This window comes from Scyliorhinus canicula, chromosome 17 (assembly GCF_902713615.1).
Source record: "Scyliorhinus canicula chromosome 17, sScyCan1.1, whole genome shotgun sequence".
Classification (NCBI taxonomy): Eukaryota; Metazoa; Chordata; class Chondrichthyes; order Carcharhiniformes; family Scyliorhinidae; genus Scyliorhinus; species Scyliorhinus canicula.
The window spans coordinates 81,214,062-81,226,651 of record NC_052162.1 but is presented as its reverse complement, the minus strand read 5'-3'; the positions used below and the strand labels follow the sequence as shown (position 1 = coordinate 81,226,651).

The 12,590-nt window shown below is 51.6% G+C and overlaps 1 protein-coding gene across 3 annotated transcripts in view; it reads left to right on the top strand.

Moving 5' to 3' along the window:
• LOC119952392 (5-hydroxytryptamine receptor 2A-like) overlaps positions 1 to 12,590 on the top strand; it is a 344,511-nt gene that overhangs the window by 314,604 nt on the left and 17,317 nt on the right. The window lies entirely within an intron of this gene.

The window sequence follows — 12,590 nt, the reverse complement described above, 5'->3', positions numbered from 1 at the left end:
AGCCACCTGTTTCCTGGCACTCACAGTGCCGAGAAACACATGGCGATTCAACACATCACCCACACCAGGCATCCCTGGCCCAATTGTGCACACACAAAAAAATGCCAGCTTGCCACCACCCATGCCAGCTGGCAAGCCACCTGGTCACCTGCCAGGGTACACAGGTGGCACCAGCAGTGCCAGGGCACAATTCTGCCCAAAGGGCATGCAGCTGGGGGCCTCCAATCCTCTGGTAGACCCCCACGTACTGTTCTATCTGATCCCCATTTATGAGGACCAGTGCTGGACAGCTCTTGCCTGGGGCCTCTGAGGCAAAGGGGTTGAATGCCAAAGTCTCAGGTACCTCGGGAATCTGCACTTTAGAGTGAGGCTAACTGCCTTGCTCTAATATGTAGGTTTGCCAAAAAGTCCCAAATGGGCGGGGTTTACATTGCACTGCCTCGCGCGATTGCGTTGGATCTCACCAGGCGTAGCGGGCCAGTTAGTTCCCGGGAGTGGGGTCTCCCGGGTTTCATTGGCCACGCTGCGCTGTGGCGAGCCGATGGTCCGCCACAGCATGGTCATTGGATCACACCCTGCAGTGCAATTTAGCATCGGCAATTGTTGGTCGTTCTGGGTGAGTGTGCTTAACACTCAATTTGGCTCTGTTTCTTTACTTAGCTCTGGAGTCGCCAGGTATCGTTAAGACACCGCCACAAGTTCAAGGTGAAGTTCAAAGCAATAAAACCATACACCAATTAGTAAGTCCAAACAACTGAGTTTATTATAATACAATTATAATAACTAGCCATGCACACGCTAAAAGGATTAAACTTATTCCTACCGCTAAATAAACTAATACTTATCTCGAAGGAACTGCCGGGTCAGGGAACAAGGCCTCTTGCTCTGCTCTGGTCTGCAGAATTCAGGTTGGTATAAGTTAAAAGGGGTCAGGAGTGTCTATCTCTGGTAGCGATTGTTGTGAGGCACTTACTTGCTGGCAGCTGCTGTCCGAACCCTCTGCTCTCTCTCGTTCAAGGTCTTCTTGGCAAAAGTTGTAAGACCACTGGTGTGGGAGGTACCTGAGACAACAAGATCATTGGTGAAGCCTGCCTGCTGGTTCCGCCCAGTAAGGCGGAGTATAAGAGCCTGTGTCTCCCTAGCAGCCGCATTCTGTACCTGTGCTGCTGGGGGAAACATCTAGTCCAATAAAGCCTTCAATTGTACTCCAATCTTGCTTCTGGAGTCATTGATCGAGCATCAATTTATTGGATTTGATTTTAAAGAATGGAGCTCCAAATCAAGCTGGAGTGTCTGCAACTCAGCCCCACTCGGCAAACTCAGCAGCAACCTTCAAACACTGGCTGGCGTGCTTCAACAGGTACCTCAGGACGGCCACAACTACACCCACAGAGGACCAGAAGATGCAAGTTCTCCACTCAAGGGTGAGCCCAGAGACCTACACCATCATCGAGGATGCGGACAATTTCGAGGCTGCCATGGCCATGTTGAAAGGACACTATATTCGCCCAGTAAACCAGGTCTACGCCCAACATCTGCTCGCCATGAATTGCTGGAGAAATTCTACCGTGCGCTCCTGGTGTTAGGTAGGAACTGTGACTGCCGCAGCGACCACACAGAACTTTTGATCCGGGACGCATTCGTTGCAAGTATGCTGTCCTCCCAAATCCGCCAGCGGCTGCTAGAAAAAGAGACACTAGGCCTCAGGAGGCATGGGCCCTTGCTAGCTCCCTGAATGTGCCCTCCCGAAACGCCTGCGCGTACGTCCCCGACCGCACGGCAGCCCCTTGGGTAGCGTGGAACCCCCCCCAGCGGCCGACTCCGATGCATCCCCATCCCTCCGCAAGCTTGTGCCGCGCGGCTACCAGGCAACCCCGGGGGGGAGGGGGGGGGGGGGGCGCTGCTATTTCTGCGGGCAAGCCAAGCATCCCCGACAGTGCTGCCCGGCCCGCTTCTCCACCTGCGAAGGGTGCGGCAAAAAGGGACATTTCGTGGTAGTATGCCAGGCACTTGCGGCCAGCGGGAGCCGCCATCTTCCTCTTCCAGAGCCACTTGTTCATCTTGTTCCCCAGGGACCATGTGCAACAGATGGGCGCTGCCATCTTGCACACCCCCAGCCATGTGCGGCCAGTGGGCGCCGCCATCTTGGCTGGAGTCTCAGGACCACGATTCGGATGACCACACATCGCCCGAAGAAAACCTCCAGGTTTTGCCACAACTTGCCTCAGTGACCCTGGACCAGTCTCGGCCCCGAACGTTCTCGACCGCGACGATGACCGTGCTCATCAATGGGCATAAATCATCCTGCCTGATTGACTCCCGGAGTACAGAGAGCTTCATACACCCCAACACAGTAAGGCGCTGTTCTCTTCCCATCCACCCAGTTAATCAAAGAATCTCCCTGGCCTCCGGGTCTCACTCTGTAGAGATCAAAGGGTTCTGCGTAGCGAACCTCACGGTCCAGGGAAGGGAATTTAAAAAATTCCACCTCTACGTCCTCCCTCACCTCAGCGCTGCCACGCTCCTAGGGTTAGATTTCCAATGTAACCTCCAAAGTTTAACTTTTAAATTCAGCGGCCCTATACCTCCCCCCTCACTGTCTGTAGCCTAGCGACCCTCAAGGTCGAGCCTCCTTCCCTTTTTGTGAACCTCACCCCAGATTGCAAACCCGTCGCCACCATGAGTAGATGGTACAGTGCCCAGGACCAGACCTTCATTAGGTCGGAAGTCCAGCGGTTACTGAAGGAAGGTATTATTGAGGCTAGCAACAGCCCCTGGAGAGCTCAAGTAGTGGTTGTAAAGACCGGGGGGAAGCATAGGATGGTCATCGATTATAGTCAGAATATCAACAGGTATACGCAGCTCGACGCGAACCCCCTCCCCTGCATATCTGATCTGGTCAATCAGATTGCACAATTCAAGGTCTTTTCCACGGTGGATCTGAAATCCGCCTACCACCTGCTCCCCATCCACCCCGGCGACCGCAAGTACACTGCATTCGATGCAGATGGGCGGCTCTACCACTTCCTAAGGGTTCCCTTCGGTGTCAAAAATGGTGTCTCGGTCTTTCAACGGGAGATGGACCGAATGGTTGACCGGTACGGCTTGCGGGCCACGTTTCCGTATCTCGATAACGTCACCATCTGCGGCCACGACCAGCAGGACCACAACACCAACCTCTGAAAATTCCTCCATACTGCAAAAATCCTTAATCTAACCTACGACAAGGACAAATGCGTATTCAGCACCGACCGCCTACCCACCCTTGGCCACGTAGTGCACTATGGAGCTATAGGCCCAGATCCCGAATGCATGCGCCCCCTCATGGAGTTTCCTCTCCCACACTGTTCCAAGGCCCTGAAACGCTGCCTGGCATTTTTTTCATATTATGCCCAGTGGGTCCCCAACTATGCGGACAAGGCCCGCCCACTAATCCAGTCCACAGGTTTTCCCTGACGGAAGAGGCCCGCCAGGTCTTCAGCCGCAAAGGCCATGATGCACGCAATCGATGAATCCCTTCCCTTCCAAGTCGGGAGTCATGCGTCTGACGTAGCTCTGGCGGCCACCCTCAACCAAGCGGGCAGACCCGTGGCCTTCTTCTCACGCACCCTCCACGCTTCAGAAATCCGCCATTCTTCAGTGGAAAAGGAGGCCTAGGCCATAGTAGAAGCTGTGCAGCATTGGAGGCATTACGTGGCCGGCAGGAGATTCACGCTCCTCACTGACCAACGGTCGGTTGCTTTCATGTTCGATAATGCACAGCGGGGCAAGATAAAGAACGATAAGATCTTACAGTGGAGGATCAAGCTCTCCACCTACAACTATGAGATCTTGTACCGTCCCGGGAAGCTAAACGAGCCTCCTGACGCCCTATCCCGCGGCACATGTGCCAACGCACAAGTGGACCGACTCCGGGCCCTTCATGAGGACCTCTGCCACCCGGGGGTCACTCGATTCTTCCATTTCGTCAAGACCCGCAACCTGCCTTACTGCATCGCGGCAGTCAGGACCGCCACCTGGAATTGCCAAATCTGCGCGGAGTGCAAGCCGCACTTCCACAGCCAGAGAAAGCGCACCTGATAAAGGCCCCTCCCCTCCACCAACCGCAACACGTACTTCCTGAACGTGATTGACAAGTACTCCCGGTTCCCATTCGCCATCCCCTGCCCCGACATGACCGCAGACACTGTCATAACAGCCCTCCACAGTATCTTTACACTGTTCGATTACCCCACCTACATACACAGCAATAGGGAGTCCTCCTTTATGAGCGACAAACTGTGTCAATTCCTGCTCAGCAAGGGAATTGCCTCGAGCAGGACAACCAGTTACAACCCCCCGGGAAACGGACAGGCAGAGAGGGAGAACAGAACGGTCTAGAAGACCGTCCTACTGGCCCTACGGTCCAGGAATCTCCCAGTCTCCCACTGGCACGAGGTCCATCCGATCACTGCTGTGTACCACGATCAAACAAACACCGCACGAACGTCTACTTGTCTTCCCTAGGAAGTCCTCCTCCGGGACCTCGCTCCCAACCTGGCTGGCAGCTCCTGGACCCATCCTGCTCCGCAAACACGTGTGGGCGCAAAGTCGGATCCATTGGTCGAGAGGGTCCACCTCCTTCACGCTAACCCTCAATACACCTACATGGCGTACCCCGACGGCCGACAGGGTACGGCCTCCCTTCTGGACCTGGCACCCGTTGGATCCCCACCCACACCCCCACCACCACCACCCCTCCCTCCCACGGACGCACCCCACAGCCACCCCCTTCCCATGTGGACCGATCCTCCCACCGGTCCCATCCAGGGGTGATGAAGCTGCCGAAGAAACCGAAGCCACGCTCCTGGAGCCACGGATGCCCAAGCCGGCGCCTGCATCACCGCCGAAACTGCAACGTTCGCAGAGGACAACCAGGGCCCCTGATCGACTAATTGCTTCATGTTGAATGTAAATAAATACTGTAAATAGTTGCGACATGTAACGAGGCAAAATACTGTACTAATGTATACCGGGTACCACCATAACCTCAACCTCTACCACTGTATAACATAAGACCACCACCCCCGCCGGACTCTTTTTTTTTAACAGGGGGTGAATGTGGTAGTCGGTATTAGGGGTATTACGGTACCCAGGTTGATGCTGTCAGACCACTGGTGTGGGAGGTACTTGAGACAGCAATATCATTGGTGAAGCCGGCCTGCTGGTTCCGCCCAGTAAGGCGGAGTATAAGAGCCTGTGTCTCCCCAGCAGCTGCATTCTGCACCTGCACTGCTGGGGGAAACATCGAGTCCAATAAAGCCTTCAATTGTCATCCAATCTCGCTTCTGGAGTCCTTGATTGAGCATCAGCCCCTTAATTGAAAAATAAATAATGGGTACTCTAAATTTATTAAAAAAAGAATATCCAATTCACCTAACAGCACGTCTTTCGGGGCTTGTGGGAGGAAACCGTAGCACCCGGAGAAAACTCACGCAGACACGGGGAGAACGTGCAGACTCCGCGCAGACAGTGACCCAAGCCGGGAATCGAACCTGGGACCCTGGAGCTGTGAAGGAACAGTGCTACCCACTGTGCTACCGTGCTGCCCTCCCTTGTTAGCAGGGCGCCAGCGAGTGCAGTCCCAGAGAATCAGCTGGCAGGACCATGATTTGCGGCGTGAAGCCTGTGGGACCTGCTTAAGTGGACCAATTAACGTTTTATAGCAGGAACAGCCTCGCTGAGCTGAGCATTGGGAAGCTCGCAACAATAACACACTTTGATAAGTTTTGGTTAACTCGTGCCCTCTATCTACAAGTAATGCTTTCTGCAATATTCATACAATATGATATATACTATACAATATTATAAATAGCAAGGTCTTCACCTAACAAGTTGGAGAGATAGTTACCAAGTCTGGGAGGAAATAGACATGCCACCACGACTGTGTTCGTCGGCTTCTTACCTTTGGGGCACAGACTTTCAGCAAAGCTTCAGTCTCACTGAGGTCTGAAGAGTACAGACTGTGTGACTCCTGCTACGTTTGTCAATCGGATCATTCACTTCAAAGACAGTTACAAAATAAATCATAAACGGGTGAAAGTAATAAATAAAACCCAGCTTAAAAAAAACTATGAGGCCTGTTACTTCCTTTACATTTACCTGCATTGTTTTCATAGTTTATCCAAAAGGGGTGACCCTTATCTCTCATCTACATCCCTTCCATAATTAGATGAAACACGTTAAATTGCTTTGGTTGTAAACCCTTCCTACAAATAGGCTCCTTTCTCATAATTAGATGTTGTGGTGGCGGCATTAAGTGGAACTTTAGCTTCAGAATGAGGTTTGTCCATTGACTTGATAGATAGCAGACTGATGTTTCTGTCTCGCCAATATATCCCTATCCTGCTACATCAGTTTGGAAAGGCACCTAGTCATCATACATCTCCTGCTTCCCTGTGAAGCTGGAAAGACAAATAGCACACACGTTGCCACACTGTCTCACCTTCACATTCAGGCCCTGAACATCTCGGTTTGAGAGGACTCTTTCTTATAAAATGCTAATTGGATTGTTCAAGGTTGCCAAACCTCCTGGATTGGCCTGAAGCCTCTGGGAATTGAAGATTAATCTCCCAGATACTGGCCATAGGTAAATCCTGGTGTCGTTAAAAAAATCTGTGATTTTTCTTTTTATTTTGAAATCTATATTAATTGTGAAAATATTGGAAAATATTGGAGATGTGGGAAAAAAAGCCCGTTTGACTGCCTGTCAAGAATGGTGCACACAAAAGAAAAGAGCATTGGCTTGAGAAGGCAATGTGACCCAAGAATGGACACGTCAGATGACCAATATGGGGGGGGGGGGTGAGGGTCATGTGACAAAATCTCCCAGAAGACACTTAGGATTTGTGTTGACAGATCAGCTTCAATTAAGGGATGACTGGACACTGTGCTTTAATTCAGGAGCTCTTACAATAAACATACAAGTATGTAAAATATAGCAAGTCAAGCTTATGATGATGCTTGTATTCCAAATCTAATTTACTTTTATGACTACATTTTCTGACCAGCTAGCAGTACCTGACAGAAAAGACTGAGAATTTTACATACTTCTTTCTTAATAAGGTCATATGTCATTTAACGTTAGCCATTGCAACTATTTCAATCTAGTTAATGTCATATTAAATGAAAAGTCACCAGGTTACAATGCTCTGAAGAATAACCTAGTTTTGGCCTTTTACCACATTATAATTGTACCCAGGAAGGGTTACGGGCAACATACTATTGCTTCTGGCAGTAAACGTACTGGTTGCATGAAAAAAAATCAATCATATTTCTTTTTGATATCAGACTCTCACAATTGACAATAACCTTTCCATTACTGAATAGACCACCAGAAAACAGCAGGAGAAAATCAAGTGCACAATTTCAGTGTGTTAGAACCACAATTTTAACGTTCTTTTACCTTTTACTTTAAATACTCCATCCAGAATAAATGTCATTGGAGTCAGAAATACAAGTACGAGCATTTTTCTTTCAACAATTCTGTTCTCTCCATTTGGAGGGTGAACACAGAACGGAGAGCACATTTTATCAATCTCTAAATGACTGCAGGATGAACTGCAATGTCTTTTTCCTGGAGCTGAGCATTTCCTAACTGGTTACATGCTTAGTGACTTTAGGTTAGGTGGATTGGCCATGCCAAAATTGCCCTGAGGATGAGAAAAGATTGGTTGGGGTTACTGGGTTACAGGGATAGGGTGGAGGTGTCAGCTTAAGTAGGGTGCTCTTTCCAAGGGCCTATGCATACTCGATGGGCTGAATGGCCTCCTTTTGCACTGTAAATTCTATGATTTATGTAATCATATTAGTAAGCCAAGAACTTTTGTTTCTGTGTTGGCTACATATAAAGGGCGTGCTTCTCCAGAAAGATTTCTAAGTGTGGGAGCGAGCGGGAATTGTCGCATGGTTCCTGGCGCTCATGCCGGCGAGGCTGACAGTGCAATACAACGTAAATTGGTCCACTTCAGGAGGCCCCACGAGCGTCACAAATGAAGGCTTGCCAGCTGGTTCGCCGAGACCATGCTCGCCAGCCCCTGCTACGAAGGCCAAACAGCACTTGCAGAGACAACCCCACTCAGCTCACAGCCATGGCACCGAGACTGGGTGTCGGTGGGGCAGATAGGAAGGGACTAGGGTTGCTCCGATTGGGTACACACGATCCAGGGTTTGGCATGGAGGAGCAGCGCACAGTCGCTCCCACCCTCAGCATAGCCTCCCCCCAAGCGCCTCTACCCCCATCCTCCAAACGGGGCTGCACCCTCCCGATTGCTCCCCCACTCTCTTCCAAGCTCCGGGGCAGCAAGCCCAGTGCCCCTGGGCTCTTTGCCTGTGGGTGAAGGTGGCTACTCACCTCCTGGAGACCCCGCAGCAGCCTTCTTAAAAAGGAGTACTAATGAGCGCCAGTGGGGCGACTTGCTGGGGAAATGAAATGAAATGAAAATCGCTTATTGTCGCAAGTAGGCTTCAAATGAAGTTACTGTGAAAAGCCCCTAGTCGCCACATTCCGACGCCTGTTTGGGGAGGCCGGTACGGGAATTGAACTGTGCTGCTGGCCTGCTTTGGCCTGCTTTCAAAGCCAGCGATTTAGCCCAGTGTGCTAAACCAACCCCTCTGACGGGAGGCCTTTTGATAAGGGGTGGCCCTGTTAATATGGAAATTGGGCCTAAGTGGTGATTATTGGTTTCTCGCCACGCTACGGTGGGATCCCGATTTCACCTAAGGGAGTGGGCCAGTCGCATCGCAAACGGTTTGGCACCCGGCGCGTTCTCATTTTCGGCCACTCCCGGTATTCACCGGCCTCGTTGCACTCTCGCTGAATCACGCCCATGGAAACTACATAAATTGTGCTCTGGGTTTAACTAAACCTGCCACCAGTTAAATTTAGTTAAATAATACTGCAGCTCAGATATGGGGCTGGATTCTCTGCCCTGCCGCACCAGATTTCTGATTCAGAACACCAATAGGATGCTCCGTTTTCGGCTGGTCCATGGGGTTTCCCATTGTGGGGCAGCCCCACGCCGTGGGAAACTCCCGGGCTGCCGGCAAAACGGAGCCTCCCGACGGCAGAGAATCCTACCCATGGAGCGGCATGTAGAATTTACACGTTGATACATTTTGGACATTGGCTGTGCTGATATTAAAAGGTCAAAGCATGTTCATTGCTGTTCTCTGTGAACAAGTTGTATAGAGCAACCATGATGAATAGAATATGTGGTTATGTTACATTTGAACAATGTGAGGGAACCTTTGCACTGATATCTCAATTTGTGTGGCAAATTACCTACCGATTTTGTGTTTTTTCTTAATAAACCTTTGCCAACCCAACTTTAAGAGTCAAGATGCCCAATTAAATAAGATCATCGTGGCTAGTTTTTGCTTAAGTTTGAACTAAATTGTGTATCTCTCGATTTTAGTTTCCCTTATATTTTTCCATAATGCATATCCTAAATTCAATACATGGGTGCATATTTCTTTGAAAACTTCATGTGAAGCTTACTGGAAACCATTACAGTACCTACTGTTCTCATTGGCGGAGTTGTGATCGGCCATCGGTTGGGGGCGGGGGGGAGCATCGTCGCTGCACTGGAGGGGGGAGGTATCGCAGCGCCCACGGGTCCACCATGCCACCCCATGGATTGGAGGCAACACCAGCACCCTGTCTGACCCACCCATGACTCCTGAGGCCTAAGGGCCTCACGGTAGCATGGTGGTTAGCATCAATGCTTCACAGCTCCAGGGTCCCAGGTTCGATTCCCGGCTGGGTCACTGTCTGAGTGGAGTCTGCACGTCCTCCCCGTGTGCGCGTGGGTTTCCTCCGGGTGCTCCGGTTTCCTCCCACAGTCCAAAGATGTGCGGGTTAGGTGGATTGGCCATGCTAAATTGCCCGTAGTGTAAGGTTAATGGGGGGATTGTTGGGTTACGGTTATACGGGTTAGGGTGATCATTGTTCGGCACAACATCGAGGGCCGAAGGGCCTGTTCTGTGCTGTACTGTTCTAGTCTAGTCTAGACTCCCACAGGCTGTGACGGCGTCTGGTTACTGCTAATAGGGAACTGATCATCGTAGTAAAGTGAGCACTTTGCAGTTCCCCAAGTGGCAGCATTGGGTGTGTGTTCTGTGAGCTCCTGTTTTCATGCTGCAAGACGGCCTGATGACTTGCTACTGTTCCTTTGGTGGCTGCCTGACTGTCTGCCTGGAGGAGAGATGGTGGAAGGAATGTAGGTCTCTGCTGCCTGGAAGAGGGAGCAGGAGGAGTGCTGCCTTTCCTTTTGCCTGCCTGGAGGAAGAGGGAGTGGGAGAGGGAGAAGTGCTGTCTGTCCTGTCCTCTGTTGCTTGCCTCCCCCCCCGCCTGCCTGTTTGCTTGGAGGGGAGAGAGGAGGATGCCTGACGACTGGTGCTGCCACTTGGACGCTGTGTTGATGCCACCTCTTTGCTTCTGTTGCCTGGAGTGAGGAAGGAAGGGAAGGGTGTGACTGTTTCACCTGAGAGACTTGCTGAAGATATGCAGTCAACTTTGCAGCCTGCTGGTACTTTTATCTGAACTGCTGCAGATTCAATGTTTCATATCTGTAAGCCATGCGTTGCTGTTACTGTCTCTTTCTCTGTGGCCTGGGGCAAGGACAGGGAGGAAGTCAGAGCTTTCTGCCGGTGTTTTGGAAGGATGCGTGGTGGTTCGATTCAACAGCACAACTTGTTGGAGGTTTGAAGGACTGTTTTGCCATTTGCTGGTGCCGGCTATCTGAGCCCTCTCCCATCTGTTGTGGGCCAACCTCTCCTGCGGGGACAGAGAGAGGACATCGTAAGCCGCACACTTTGTGCACGGCAGTGGGGGGAGGGGGACAGGCATGGGCAGCACTGCTAGATATGGGTGGGCCGGGGCAAAGTATGGTGCTGGATGAGGGCAGTGCCATGTGCATGGTTATTGGGTGAGGGGTAGTGGCAGCTGGGGACAGTGCCAGGGGGGCAGTGCCAACTCATCCATGCGCCCGGTGGAAGGCGCTGATCTTCTTACATCACTGGGTGTCGTTCCTCCTGCTGACACTGCCACTTCCTCCCAGGCGTCACTGGCTGACTTTGGCTGACCCTCTGAGCCCCTCAGGGGATCAGGACATTCGATCTGACCTCAACCACATCCAACATTCTGGCTATTTCAGCATCGTGGGGCTGGTATACGTGGTGGCATGGCTGTGAGCTGTGTAGCGTTTTGCGGTTGGCTGTTTAAGTGCTACTCCCCCTCATTATTGATGAACTGGCAGGCGTGGTCCCAGCGAATCACCTACCGGGAGTCATTTGTGCACCTCCCGTCTGGGAGTGCTGGTTAAGCGGACCAATTCGATGGAAACCTCGCCGGGTTAACCGGCAGGAAGCTCGCTGCAGTTCCCACTCGCTACAACACTTAGAAACGTTTTTGTTAGATCGCGCCCATAGTCTCTGGATTTGTCCCTCAACTTCTCCCCATTTCTCTTCCTTCCCCAACCTTCCCTCCCAAACATCACCTTTTCTCTTTGACGCCTATTCTTTAAACATACCAACTTTTCTGTTACCTCCACCACACTCTAATTTTATTTTCTACACTTCTCCGATACCTTACAGTACATTTTAGGCTCCAGTGTGATGCTCTCCTACACCATTGATCAAATTAATTTCTCCCTTCTAACCCCACTTGTCCCATGACATCCACGACTCTCTGTGTGCAACTGGTATCTGTACGGGGCGGGGGGGGGGGAGCACTATTTTAAAATATGTGGTGGCCGTGGGGCTGCGGTGATCCCCAGGAGGCTGAGGCAGTGTCCACACACCTACCGCCAGAGGAACAGGAGACAGCCGCAGAGGATGGAGAAAAAGGCTGAGGAAGAGGAGGTACCAAGGAGGCGCCGCATGAGGCCTCGTGTCTACCGGCAGCACCTGTCATTCAAGGACCTGCCGGACCGGGCATGCTGTCAAAGACTCCGGCTGAGCAGGCAGACATAGCGACATTTCATGGCGCACCTGGCACCGAGAAGGAATGGGGGAGGACACACGCTCCCGATGGCTGTCAAGGTGAATGGTCATTCTGAACTTCTATGCAACAGGGTCCTTCCAGGTGCTGAGTGGTGACCTGTCCTGAACCTCACAGCTCGGTGCACAGGTGCATCCATGCCGTCACAGAGGTTCTATATGCCCAGTCAACACAATACATCCTTTTCAATGTGACCGAGCCCACCAGGATGCCTGGGTAGCGGGGTCCGTCACCATCGCCGAGATGTCCCGGGTCCAGGGGATGATTGACAGGATGCATGTCGACCTACGAGCATCTGCAGATGATAGGCCACTCTACACAAACCAAAAGGGGTTCCACTCGATGAACGTGCAGCTGATGTGTGACCATCAGCTGCACATCATGCACGTCTACACCCCATGCCCAAGCAGGGTGCACGATTCCTTCATCCTGGCACACTCGATGGTTCCTAGCTTCTTTGAGGTGCACCCCCAGCCGGGAGGATGGCTCCTGGGCGACAGGGGTTATCCACTGCAGTCATGCCTGATGATGCCTTTCCGGAGGCCACAGA